Genomic DNA, 14,087 nt, shown 5'->3' on the forward strand with positions numbered 1-14,087 from the left:
ATAAGCTTCTAAACTGAAGGGAAACAGGACTGTCAAGATAAACACTCACAGAATATGGGATTTACAGAATCAGTTGGAAAATATTTACCACCTGCGGAAAAACATGCTTTTAAAATTACAAAGGCAAATAACATAAAACTTCTGTAATATTAGACCTCCCTTCAGTGTTGCCAAGCAGGGAGCACACATGCGAAGTATTGCAAGTGCAGGTCCCAGTTTCTCATAAACCCCCAGACTGCTATAGCAGTCATATTCCTAAGGGCTGTGACAAGGGCAGATTGCAGACAGTAGGCCCAGGACCCTGTTCATCATGCTGGCACAGACTGGTACCTAGCAAGGGGTACCAGGAACACAGACCTCCAAAAATCATCTAAAAAAAAGACACTTCCCAGACTGTGTTCTCAGATGCACAATCTTGTATATATTCATGTTCTTATGTACCTGTGTTCCCCTGCTGTTCATCAAAGGATTCGATTCCCCAGGGAGAGCCAGCTCCTGCTTAACTACGTGTAAGAAAAGCTACTTGAGATTTCAATCCTGTGCGCAAGGGAAGCACCCAAACCACCCAGAATTGTCCCTCATTCAGCTAATGCTGTTAAACCAAACTGGCAGTAAGTTACATACATGATGAGCAACAGCATTTCCCAGAGGGACCCATGATGCCAAGGAAAGGCTTTCCATGTGGTCCCGTGGGTTTTGGTTCAAGCCTCCAGTCTACTCAGCAACCCACAGGAATACATAGTTCAACAAACAGCAACTATTCTTCCTACTTCATGCCAGGCAATTAACCATTTTGCTACCAAATGGAAAAGGTAATAGGGTAATTGAAGCATTAAGAGATATTGTCCCACTGATGTTGATCAAACCTGAATGAACCTTTTGTTCTCTAACTTTATTGAGCTTTATACTTTAATCATATCATTGCAGCTGCTCCTTTATGCTCAACATCATACCTGGAGGACAAAGAAGCAGATATAATTTACAAGAGTTAAAGAGATATATGCTGTTACTTTTATTTTTTCATTAGCTCTCATGAACACCAATGTAGATGGTGTTCTGCCAGCATTTCCATTAAAAAACTAGATTTTCAGCTGTTTCCATCTCAACTGTAAAAATACTTTCCAGACTGCAACTGGCCAAATAAATTCTTAAATAATGAGTAAACAAGGATTTTTTTTTGTTGGTTGGTCGCTTATTTTTTATTTTATTTATTTTGTGCATTTAAAAGGAGTTTTGTTTTAAGTAGAGTTAAGTAGATACAACTCTAGAAATACATAAGTTGCATTAAAAGCCTTTGATTTTCAAAGGATGTTTTGCAAACAAGCAAAAGGTAAACTACAAAAAGTACACCTGGGCTTTTAAAAACAAAATATAAACAGAATAATTATTCATTTTTAAACAGTTAAACTTCAAAATGCTTTATTTCCACATGCATGAACAACTAGCTAATTACCTGCCAATAAAGTGTGTCTAGACAACATTTTTAGATATTAAATTGATGCAATGCTTTAGGTCAAGGTCCAGATTTCTTTACCCTATCTTCTGTCTTTCTTAAAATAGAAAATGATTTCTTATACAGACAACTCATCAAGTACAAAAGATGCAGGTGTCTAATTGAAAAAGGAATCATGCCCTGTTTATAAGAAGATAAACTTATTGCATATCATTTGTATTTTTGATATAACAGTTATACAGCAGTTGTGGGTAGAATTCCCAGAAATCTAGGATCATTGCCTGGTTGCATTCAATAGCAATACAGCCCTTCCTTATTTCCTCCCTTCCTCCCCCTTCTTTCCTTCCTTCCTTCCTTCCTTCCTTCTTTCCATCCTGCTTTCCTTCCTTCCTTTCTTCTATCCTTTTTTCCTTCTTTCCCTCCTTTCTTCCTTCCTTCCTTCTTTCCATCCTGCTTTACTTCCTTCCTTTCTTCTACCCTTTTTTTCTTCTTTCCCTTCTTTCTTCCTTCCTTTCTTATATCCTTTTTTCCTTCTTTCCCTCTTTTCTTCCTTCCTTGCTTCCATCCTTTCTTCCTTCCTTGCTTCCATCCTTCCTTCCTTCCTTCCTTCCTTCCTTCCTTCCTTCCTTCCTTCCTTCCTTCCTTCCTTCCTTCCATCCTTCCTTGTTTCCTTCCTTCCTTCCATCCTTCCTTCTTTCCTAGAATCATAGAATCCTAGAATCCTAGAATAGTTAGGGTTGGAAAGGACCTAAAGATCATCTAGTTCCAAACCCCCTGCCATGGACAGGGACACCTTACGCTAAACCATATCACCCAAAGCTCTGTCCAACCTGGTCTTGAACACTGCCAGGGATGGAGCATTCACAACCTCCCTGGGCAACCTGTTCCAGTGCCTCACGACCCTAACAAGAAAGAATTTCCTCCTTATATCCAGTCTAAACTTGCCCTGTTTAAGTCTGAACCCGTTACCCCTTGTCTTATCACTACAGTCTCTAATGAACAGTCCCTCTCCAGCATCCCTATAGGCCCCCTTCAGATACTGGAAGGCTGCTATGAGGTCTCCATGCAGCCTTCTCTTCTCCAGGCTGAACAGACCCAACTTCCTCAGCCTGTCTTCATACGGGAGGTGCTCCAGTCCCCTGATCATCCTCGTGGCCCTCCTCTGGATTTGTTCCAACACTTCCATGTCCTTTTTATGTTGAGGACACCAGAACTGCACACAATACTCCAGCTGAGGTCTCATGAGAGCAGAGTAGAGGGGCAGGATCACCTCCTTCGACCTGATGGTCACGCTTCTTTTGATGCAGCCCAGGATATGGTTGGCTTTCTGGGCTGCAAGCACACACTGTAGCAGGTCCATGTTCATTTTCTCATCAATGAACACCCCCAAGACCTTCTCTGCAGGGCTGCTCTGAATCTCTTTTCTGCCCAACCTGTATCTGTGCCTGGGATTGCTCCGACCGAGGTGTAGGACCTTGCACTTGGCATGATTAAACTTCATAAGGTTCGCATCAGCCCACCTCACAAGCATGTCAGGGTCCCTCTGGATGTCATTCCTTCCCTCCAACGTATCAACCGAACCACACAGCTTGGTGTCATTGGCAAACTTGCTGAGGGCGCACTCAATCCCACTGTCCATGTCAGCGACAAAGATGTTAAACAAGACCGGTCCCAACACCGATCCCTGAGGGACACCACTCATTACTGGTCTCCAGCTGGACATTGAGCCATTGACCACAACTCTTTGTGTGCGGCCATTCAGCCAGTTCTTTATCCACCGAGTGGTCCATCCATCAAATTGTTGTCTCTCCAATTTAGAGACAAGGATCTCATGTGGGACAGTGTCGAATGCTTTACACAAGTCCAGGTAGATGACATCAACTGCTCTACCCCTGTCCATCAGTTCTGTAGCCCCATCATAGAAGGCCATCAAATTGGTCAGGGAGGATTTCCCCTTAGTGAAGCCATGCTGGCTGACACCAAGCACCTTGTTGATTTTCATGTGCCTTAGCATGCCATCCTTCCTTCCTTCCTTCCTTCCTTCCTTCCCTTCTCCCTCCCTCCCTCCCTTCCTTCCTTCCTTCTTTCCTTTCTCTCTTTCTCTCTATCTTCTCACTTGAAATACCTTCATCCTCCTGGAACTGTTCCATTCCTAGCGGACTGAAAACCTCAATGATTTCTTCACTCTTTGGTCTTTTCCATACACATTGCATCACTTAGTGAGGAAAGGAGGCATTTAACACAGTCAGAAAAATGAAAGAGAAAACAGCTCTTGAATTAGCAAAGTCTACACTGTAAAGAATGATTTTTCTCATTTTGCCTGTGATGGTTAATCCATTATGTCTTCAATATAAGAACATTCTTTTTAGCGCTAAGTTAAAATACTGTGGTATCTTTGTATTTAATTCACTGAATGCAAATACTTCTTTGCTTCTTAAGCAGCAGTCTGCAATATATTTTATCTTGTGTACTCAGACCCTGATTTTATTTGGTTCATGTTCTGTTTTTGCTTTGCAGTGAGCTGCAAAAAGTGAGTAACGCAACATGGCTTCTAAATTTTCAGTTTTCAGTAGTCATACAGGCATGTACTGCTCAGCTTGGATTTATCTCAAGCCCTATAGAGTGCAGTCCAATCTGATTATGCGTGCAGACAGTAGACATCAGAAAATATGTCCTTGTGTAAACACAATATTGCTGAACCTGTTTGTCAGGATGGAAAGGCATATGAAAGGACACTGCACTTGGTGCTCCAAAGGGAAAATATGATGTACTATCTAAGGCAGAGTATTAATCATAGCTGATATTTCTGGACAACAAAGTAGAGTAATCCTTGTGAAGAATCTCTCTTCAAGGATAAAAAGGGAAAATAAGGAACTGGCAGTATCATATGAAACAACATAGCCTGACATAGGACAAAGCTAGAAGCACCTCAGAAATCTCATTTAGAAAACAGCTTAATATGTTTTATTGTGGTTAAGATAATTTTTTCTCCTACTGCATCAGGGTTATTTTCTTGCTTGCACCACAGACATCTGGGCTCCCTGTGAAGTTGGCAAACCTGTAGTAGGTGAAAGCGCTTGTCCATTTAGACTTGCAGAGTTCACATGATTAGACCATTTCTCTCGCAGAAGAGAAAATGTTAGTCAATTTCAAAACCCCCAGGACCTGGATTTGCAGACAGTGATATTGTTACCCACTCCTGTAAGACATTTCAGCTGTTAGATGTCTGCAATGTACCAGTATCATACAATGAAACACAAATTACACGACAAGGCACAACAGGTTCAGTTTTAAAGAAATATTTCTCTTCACACCTGAAGCCGTCATGTAAATTTAGGGCAGAGACACTGGGAATAGCTGCAATTGAGGAGTTTAACAAGTTCTGACTATGCAGTGTCAGGAGCACAGGAAACCTCATCTGACCTTTCACAAAGGATAAGTTCATTTAACAACTGTGTACAGTATGACACTAAAAACAGACAACAACTACATGTTAAAATGAAAGAATTGAGATGCTTTCTAACACAGTGGATCCTTATAAATCTGAGTTAAAAACGGTGAAGACAAAGAAATACAAGAAATTCATTAACCTGTCACCATGAAATGCAGTGTGCCACACACAAAATGTGCAATTCAAAAAAAAATACAAGGTGATATAAACAAGTTTCAAGTCGGTGAACTATTCCACATTTTGCAAGTGCCATTAGAGAAAAGTAATGGATTTTTCATCTATTATTTAAATTTTTACTTCATTGTGTCCCTTCTTTTCTTTTCTTCTAACATCTGAAGTTCCCACTCTGCTCTGGGAAGAACCAAATATTCGTTTATTCAAATTCAATTTTGCATTGATTTATTCAGAGTACTGCACGTTTACATTTTTATGTGAACCCATCTAACTCCAATGACATCACTGAAGCTATACTACCTAACATCAGCTGAAGCTTAACTTCCTTGAGCAGGAAATTCCAATGAGTAGAACTCCAGAAGGACAGCTATAACTGTTGAATCTTTTGCTTCTTTCCACATTATAAAAGTTAAAGGGTTATCTTGTTTAGTACTCAATGCACTCTCATCTGCATCTTTTCCTCAGTACTCTTTGCACATGGATTTGGATGACTGAAATAACCCCAGCATGTAGTAACTCCTGTGTTTCACCTTCTCTTAACTCAGACTCCTACACATAAATCCTACATTTTGCAAGATTTCAGTAAACTCAAAGAGCACATTGTCTTCTCCAGTGAGATGAAGGCAGTATTTTCCTGCCTTCTAAAGCTGTTCTGAGAGTAAATATAATAAACAGGTTAAGTTTGCAGATAATAAGATATAATGTTATTTAAATGTCTATGCTATAATGCAGAGGTACGAGTAAAGTTCAAAATGTCTTAGTATAGTAATGAATAAATAAAATGAGTACTCCAATAGCATGGCCAAATTCAAGTGATTACAAAAACATTGTCCCATTTGTATGTTGGACCACAGTTGTGCTGTCTGTAGTTACATGCTCTAATTAAAAAGGTTTGTCAGCATAAGGAAAAAATACTGATAGAACATCCAACAAAACATTATTTTTAATTGTAATTGAATAACAATGACAAAGGCTGGGTCTACATCACTGAATTTTTCTGATAGAGAATATTATGCCATATTCACAGGCCAAATGGTAGAGGCTGGCTCGTCTTTTTAGGACCTAAATCTCTCTGTGGTTGACCATTCAGATGGTCATACTGTACAGTTCTTGGCCCAGCTACCTTCAGTGCTCAGCTCTGTGCTATTAAGTGAGCACTGGGGTTTTATCCATGAACTTTTTAATTATTTCACTATGCCTGAAATAGAGCATAGTTATCAGAATTAGGTTTTTGTAGTATCATGTTGATAGTAGGTGTTGTGTGGTCTAGGGTATTTGCCCGAGGGCAGGTTAGGAGTGCAATGTGGCATGATATGATGTATGACAGTATACAAACAACAGTGTAACCTCTGTAAGGTAGACAAAGGCCGATCTGAAATCTGGCTTATTGCTTGTGAAATCTGATCCTTATTGCTTGTTCAGAGAGATCACTATTGTGTCCCATAAGGAAACTGTTCAGTCTATAGAAGACCCAGCAATAAGGCGCCATGCATGCACTGTTGTTGTGGTTTAACCCCAGTAGGCAGCTGAGCATCATCCAGCTGCTCAGCCACTGCCCCCCTCAGTGGGATGAGAGAAGAATCAGAAGGGCAAAAGTGCAAAAACTCAGGAGGAGATGAAGACAGACTAATAATTATAAAAGGAGAGGGAAAAGAGAGGAAAGAAGGTGGAGAAAGGGAACAAACCCAAGAAAAACGAGTGATGCAAAAGAAAGAAACTGCTCACCAGATACTTACTGATGCTTAGCCACTTCCTGAAGCAACAGCAGCCCCTGCTAATCTCCCCTCCCCAGTTTTACTGCTAAGCATAGCGTCATATGGTGTGGAATATTCCCTTGGTCAGCTGGGGTCAGTTGTCCTGGTTGTGTGCCCTCCCAACTCCTGATGCACCCCTAGCCTGCTCACTGGTGAGTCAGACTGAATAACAGAAAAGGTGTACAAGCACTGCTCAGCAACAACTAAGACATCCCTGGGTTATCAACACTGTTTTCTTTACAAATTGAAATCATAACAAAAAATATAAACTACTTTGAAGAAAATCAACACTATCCAACACCAAAACTAGTATAACTGTGAAAAGTCAGAGTATCAGGACCCATTCATGTCTCTTTCTGGTCTTGTATATGAACACAAGAGAAATGCAAAAGTTAGGACACAAAATAAGATTCTTGGATACTTCATGTCCTCCTTAAATCTAAATGTACTGTACATTCTTCCTTAATTTATCTGTTTAAATATCTGATTTTGGGAGTAAATTGTAAAGATATTTTTTGTGGCAAAAGTGACATAAAATGACCTTTAAAGAAAAAAATAAATTTTAAAAATCAAAAATTTCTGTTTTCATGTATATTAGTAGTTGAGTACTTAAATATTTAACAGTGCATAATATGTAGTACTGTCCTGGGTTCAGCAGTAGCAGTCGTTTTTCCCCTTCTTGGTAGCTGGTGCAGTGCAGTGTTTTGACTTTCAGCTCGGGAACAGAGCTGATAGTGATGTTTAGGTTTGGCCAAGGACTTTGTGAGCCTCATGCTCTGCCAGGGAGGAGGGGGAGCCAGGAGGAAGCAGAGACAGGACACCTGACCCAAACTGACCAAAGAGGTATTCCATACCACAGCACGTCATGCCCAGGATGTAACTGGGAGTTAGCCGGAAGGGCTGGGAGACTGCAGGGTTGGAGGAGGTATTGGTCAGAGCTTGGTCGGGCTGGGGGGGCAAGTTATCGGTCGGCTGGTGGTGAGGTGTTGTATTCTCTTCCCTTGTTATTTCCTTTATCATTATTATCACTGGTGGTAGCAGTAGTGATTTGTGTTATACCTTAGTTACTAAACTGTTCTTATCTCAACCTGTGGGAGTTGCATTCTTTTCGATTCTCCTCTCCATCCCTCCGAGAGCAGGGGGAGGGCAAGAAAGGGGGGGAAGTGAGCGAACGAATTACCTGACTGGGTTTAAACCACGACAGTTCTTTTTGGCGCCCAACGTGGGGCACGAAGGGTTGAGATAACAACAGATCTGACCAGATTAATAGTCACTCATCACAATGATGATTTATTGGCTCTCAGAGTTGTTTCGCTTGATCTCACAGCTTCAGAATGTTGTAACTTACGTAGAGCCGGTATTTGCTGTGATAGTGTTTATCAAGTATGGGGCTTGGGCTAAGGTTCTTGTCTCACTGTGCTTTATGGCAATGGCTTGTAATACAGGCGGGCTCCAGCAGCAGGGCGGGACGGACGTGGCCGTGGACTTGTACCAGGCCGTCCGGCTGCTCTTCACCGTCCTGGCCCTCACCCTACTCTCCATCTTCGTGAGGCTGCGGGGAGCTGAGGGGGAGCGGCCCCGGGAGCCGGCGGCAGCCGAACCGGCCCAGGAGAGCGGCCCCGGGGACCAAGCGGCGGCGGGAGCGGGGCCGGAGGCCGCGAGGGGACGGCTGCCGGTGGAGGAGGTCGGGGCGGTCGAGGAGCAGAAGGAGGCGGCTGCCGAGCAGCGGGAGAAGGCGGCGGAGGAGCCGAGCCCCGCGGAGGAGCCGAGCCCCGCGGCCGAGCCCAGCCCCGCGGCCGAGCCCAGCCCCGCGACGGCCGAGAGCGTTTCCCGGAAGCCGCCCGCCGAGCCCCAGGAGGATGCAGGAGACCACGCAGCATTTCCCGGCAAGGCAGAGGAGGAAGAGCTGGACTCAGGAAAAGAGAAGCTGGCGGTGGCAGAGCCGGCAAGCACAGCGGCTACACCAGCCCCAGTGACAAGCACAGCGGCTACACCAGCCCCAGTGACAAGCACAGCGGCTACACCAGCCCCAGTGACAAGTACAGCAGCTACACCAGCCCCAGTGACAAGCACAGCAGCATCAACTGAGAGTTCTGAAGGTTTTGAATGGCCTTTGGGTATCCTTGGGACCTGCCTGCTGATCGTGATGGGGATCAGCATGTTGGCACACACACAGGCTGTGTTCTACCCACAACCATTTTGCCTGATCTCAAAAGTTAAGCAGAGTCAGGTTTGGGTCTTGTCTGGGGTTAGACGACAATATAGGGGGACCAAGAGGTTTTCCCCAAGGCTGGACAGTCATGAGTGGCAGGGTGTGTGGGACAGTATGGGCAAGTATCTAGTCCACTGGGCCCCTCCAGTGCTTTGGAAGCGTCGGAGATGGAAGGCAGCTGTATGGAGTCCCCAGCAACAAGCTGCAGAAACTGCTTAAGGGGACAGTGAATTATTTTAAGCCTGGTGGGCCCATGGCACTTCAGGCCATCAGAGCAGAGGTGCAACACAGAGATGGACTCATGATCGAGGGGTGGACTTAGCAATGGACAATATTGCCCAGGTTATTCACAAGTGTGAGCACTGCACACAGTCTCTCCTGCTCTGGAAGATTGTTACAAGAGATGGAGCCTGACATCATGGACCAGATGGACTCAGCAGCTTTATAGGGACTGGTCCGTGCACTAAGATAAGAGTGCACCGAGATAAGAGTGATGGTATATTGAAAATGTGGGATCTGAGCATGACGTGAATGGTATGGAATAAGGGGTGGATAATGTCCTGGGTTCAGCAGTAGCAGTCGTTTTTCCCCTTCTTGGTAGCTGGTGCAGTGCAGTGTTTTGACTTTCAGCTCGGGAACAGAGCTGATAGTGATGTTTAGGTTTGGCCAAGGACTTTGTGAGCCTCATGCTCTGCCAGGGAGGAGGGGGAGCCAGGAGGAAGCAGAGACAGGACACCTGACCCAAACTGACCAAAGAGGTATTCCATACCACAGCACGTCATGCCCAGGATGTAACTGGGAGTTAGCCGGAAGGGCTGGGAGACTGCAGGGTTGGAGGAGGTATTGGTCAGAGCTTGGTCGGGCTGGGGGGGCAAGTTATCGGTCGGCTGGTGGTGAGGTGTTGTATTCTCTTCCCTTGTTATTTCCTTTATCATTATTATCACTGGTGGTAGCAGTAGTGATTTGTGTTATACCTTAGTTACTAAACTGTTCTTATCTCAACCTGTGGGAGTTGCATTCTTTTCGATTCTCCTCTCCATCCCTCCGAGAGCAGGGGGAGGGCAAGAAAGGGGGGGAAGTGAGCGAACGAATTACCTGACTGGGTTTAAACCACGACAAGTACTTATAATTTGAAACGATAATCAATCTACGTAAGGTATTTTAATAGGCAGGTAGTTATAATGGCTCATTTCTCTTCAAAGGCAATGAAAATATAGTCATCACAATGAAGACAGTATAAAGATGTGAAATAATTTTACCTCCTGCTCTGTTGTCCATTTATTTCAAGAAAGTCATAGAAATAACATAAAAAGTGTTAGCTTTGTATCACAAATATGTGCTATGTTAATATATTGATTTTATTCCAGAGTGCCTAAATCTTGACTTGCACAGGCTACACCAATTCACACAAATGTAAAGCTCACTTCCCACAGCTGTCAGCAAAAATTGGATATGCCTTATCTGAGGTAATATAGGTCAGGACCAATCTAAGCAGGCAGCAGTGGACAGCAGTGGATAGGCCAAGGGCTGAGCAGGATTGATCAGCACCACAGAGAGGGCATCACTGGGATTGTCCCTGGAGACCTAGATTCTCACTGCCAGAGGTGAAGCAAGAGACAGACGAGGAGATGTGTGACTGCGATCAGCAACCACCTCAAACACAGCAATCTCTTGTCCAAGCCATCAGCCTGCTTTGCATGAGCTTCATGTTAGTGTCATACCCAGCACAAATTTGTTCTTCAGACCTAGATATTCCTCCCTGTGCTGCTGCATAGAAATTTTTCCAGGACTTATTTCCTTCCCAAAGTATTAAAACCATAGCAAACTGGTAATGTTTTCATTGTCTGTAATATTAGTAGAAGCAACATTAGCTATGTTAGCAGTATTAAGTAGCTCAAGTTAGTATCTCCTAATTCCAGAGCCCTCACAGTAAACGTGGGAACAGGAAACATCTCAGTCCTGTGAGATTACTCCAGCTTTCAGAGTGCAGTATGTAGCCATTTCAGATTTCAGACAGCTGAAAGAGAAATGTTAATGCAACTTTGATGCTCCTCTGAAACTTGTTTTTGAAGGTCTTCCATTTCTTTTGCAAGAAAACTCAATAGGTTTATTTCTATGTAAACATCCATACTTTAACGGATGAGCTCTCCTGAGCTGCCTTTGACAACTGTCTCCAGAAACAGAACACTAAACTCTTGCAGTTACAAATCTAAGTGGAAGTCATTGTAGAAGATCAACTTTTGTGATATTTTTACTGTGCAACTTTAACCTTGCAACACAAGTTGCACAGATAGAATTCATTTCAGCAGTATTGTTTTGGATGTTTATGAGAGCACACTTGATCCCACAATAGATTATGATAGACACCAAAAAAGCTAAATCATGTTAGCTTAAGAAGGAGACAGTTTGTACCTTACAGTACAAATCACAAGGTCAGACTGAATTATCACTTGGATTCCAAAACTTCTCAAGCATATTTTTTCTAAAACAGCCTGCTACAGAAGACGACTTTTTTTTTCTCATGTGGAAGCCATGCTTTACATTTCTCAGTGCTTTCTTGTGAGATTCTACCTCTTGGAAAGACAGAACAGTCTTCTGAAGAAACTCTAAAGTGGGAGGGATGTCATTTTTAAAAAATATTTATAATGTAATACTATTAATTATATTTAATATTTTTACTAAATAATAACCTTTTAATAATTTTTAAATAAAATATTATCAAGTAAGATCATCTCTGGTCAGAGCAGTTTCTGATACATGTGAACAGAGAAATTGGTGATGAAAAATTACAAGATCTTTTTGAGAGTATGGATGCTTCTTACTTCTTTCAACTCCTTTTCACCTCTTTCACAAAACTTATTTTACACTGCTTTTTCTTAATTCGTGATCACTCCTACCTCCCCAAATGTGGTTTTCTTTTCTTTCTTTTGCTCTTCCTTTGAGTTTAATCCTTTTTTTCTCTGATACAAAAGCAGAGTGCCAAAAAACATTTACAAATGTACCTCTTTGCTTTTCTGACAGGGATTTAAGGAGAAATCCTCTGGACTACACTGACACTCAGTGTGAACATCCACCTCTTTTTTCTTTTTTTTTCTTTCTGTTCTCTCCTGTGTAACCGTTCTCTGTTACATGTTCCACTGCCCATCTCTAATGTATTGATCTCATGGGAAAGATGCCACCTGAGAAAATACCCTGATTAATTTCTGCTCCTTGCTGAACTGTATTTTATCCAGGGAGCTGAAATTTCACCTTTTAGCAGAAAAGGTAAGTAACTTTATGCAAAGTTTCTCCAGTTCCTCCTGTAGCTTTACCACTGCACAGCCAATCAGCTTTTAAGAAGGGTGGCATTAAAAGTAAGAATTAACAGTGGTTGAGATATTTCCAACATGATGATTTGTCATTCAAAACTTCTGCTTGGTGAAAAAAAAATCTAATGTTTGGTGAACAAATACCAAAAGCTAGGCAGATTTCCACCAGAAACCTTCTCATCCTCACATCAGTTCACCTGATACCTATGATCACCCCACACTCTCAGACACATGGTTGATCTCAGGACTGGGGACCCCACAGTTGATGGCTTACTCACAGACTGTGTCTTGACCTTACACACAGTCTGCAGGTAGTCTACGCCACTATTTTCTCAGTAGAAGTTGCAAATTTTTAGAAGTGGAACAATGACATGAAGAGATGTTTTATTTCTTAACTTGTGGGATTAGTAAACCGTTTTCAGTGAAAATTATTTACCAAAAAAACAGAGCATCTCTAAATGCTTGCAGATAATGTATATGAATCAGGGCATCTATTTAAATGAAAAGCCCCTTCAAAGCATTTCTGTGCAACAAGGTCTTATTTTATTTATTTATTTGATAAGTCCAGACAGCACCTTATGCATCATTCTCCAGCACTCTGTGTACTAGAGGTTTAACTAACTCAGGCAGTGATGGGTCTATACTGCATCTCCTGGGAGGCAATTTCACAAACCACAAGACTTCACACAGGAAAAAAAAGCATAAAATGCTCCCTCCAAGGCAACCTTTCACCCTGGCATATCGTCACTGCCTTACAGAATTCCCAAGAAGCTGAACTCATACCTTACTTAAGTAGGTGAAAATCTGATGGCAGAGGAGATGCAATCAGCTCCACAACATTTATACCATTTTAGTTCTGAGATGCACTCCTGTAATTGATATGCACTGAAGATAATGTATGGGTTACAGCGAGGAAAGGACAATCCTGCTTAGACTTTTTGTTCAGTTTTGGAAAGGATGTTTTTAAAACCAGAAGAGAAAAACAGAACAAGCCTTAACATTTGTAGTTGTAAACTGAAACACTCAACAAACAGGCAAGAATGTTTAGTCCACAAGAAAGAAGAGATTAAGAAGGATCCTTTCCTGAAGGGGTGGATCTTTGATTCTTGCTTCCTAACCAGGAATACTACAGAGATACTTACAGATATGAGGATATTAATGAAGTGGAAAATGATGTGAGGAAAAATGAGAGGAATCTGAAAGGCAGCCAAATAACACTGCCTACATATATCCCCCATAAGTACTGAACATCTGCAGGAGACACATATGTAAACGGCTTAGAGCCCTGGAATAGTTAGCAAGTTCTCCGTCTCAGTGCAGTGTATAGAATGGATAAATAAATAGTGGGCATATGTGGTATATATTCAGATGGTGCATTAGACTTTAAAATCTCTGTCTAACTGAATGCATTAGCCTGTATTTTCTGTTTATGTCTCTGGGATGCCATGGAAACACAGCACTGAATCCTAATGGGTCTCTCCTGGCAATAAATAAACAGTCTTTGTCTATTTATGTTTCAATTTCCTTCTTTTTCTTTTTTTTTTCATGTAATATACAATTTCAGAAGAAAACAGTCCTATCACCATACATTCTCTTTGGTTGAAAAGCGTGCTGAAAATAAATGCAAAATGCACCTTCTAGTGGCCACTGCAGCCTTCTATACAGCTCCTACTACCATCTGTAAGTAGAGAATGTAACCTATTTGTGTTGAACTTCCTTCTAAGGAAAAAATATG

General features: G+C 42.2%; 1 long non-coding RNA gene across 1 annotated transcript; it reads left to right on the forward strand.

Moving 5' to 3' along the window:
* Positions 1–10,205: 10,205 nt before the first annotated feature.
* On the forward strand, positions 10,206–13,872 carry LOC134174699 (uncharacterized). Its single transcript, XR_009968749.1, has 2 exons — positions 10,206–12,308; positions 12,947–13,872. It is a non-coding gene; the product is annotated as an uncharacterized LOC134174699 (long non-coding RNA).
* The last annotated feature ends 215 nt before the right edge of the window (positions 13,873–14,087 follow it).

This window comes from Pezoporus occidentalis, unplaced genomic scaffold, assembly GCF_034315485.1.
Source record: "Pezoporus occidentalis ecotype Australia unplaced genomic scaffold, CSIRO_AGI_Poc_V1 ctg117, whole genome shotgun sequence".
In the NCBI taxonomy this organism is placed as follows: domain Eukaryota; kingdom Metazoa; phylum Chordata; class Aves; order Psittaciformes; family Psittacidae; genus Pezoporus; species Pezoporus occidentalis.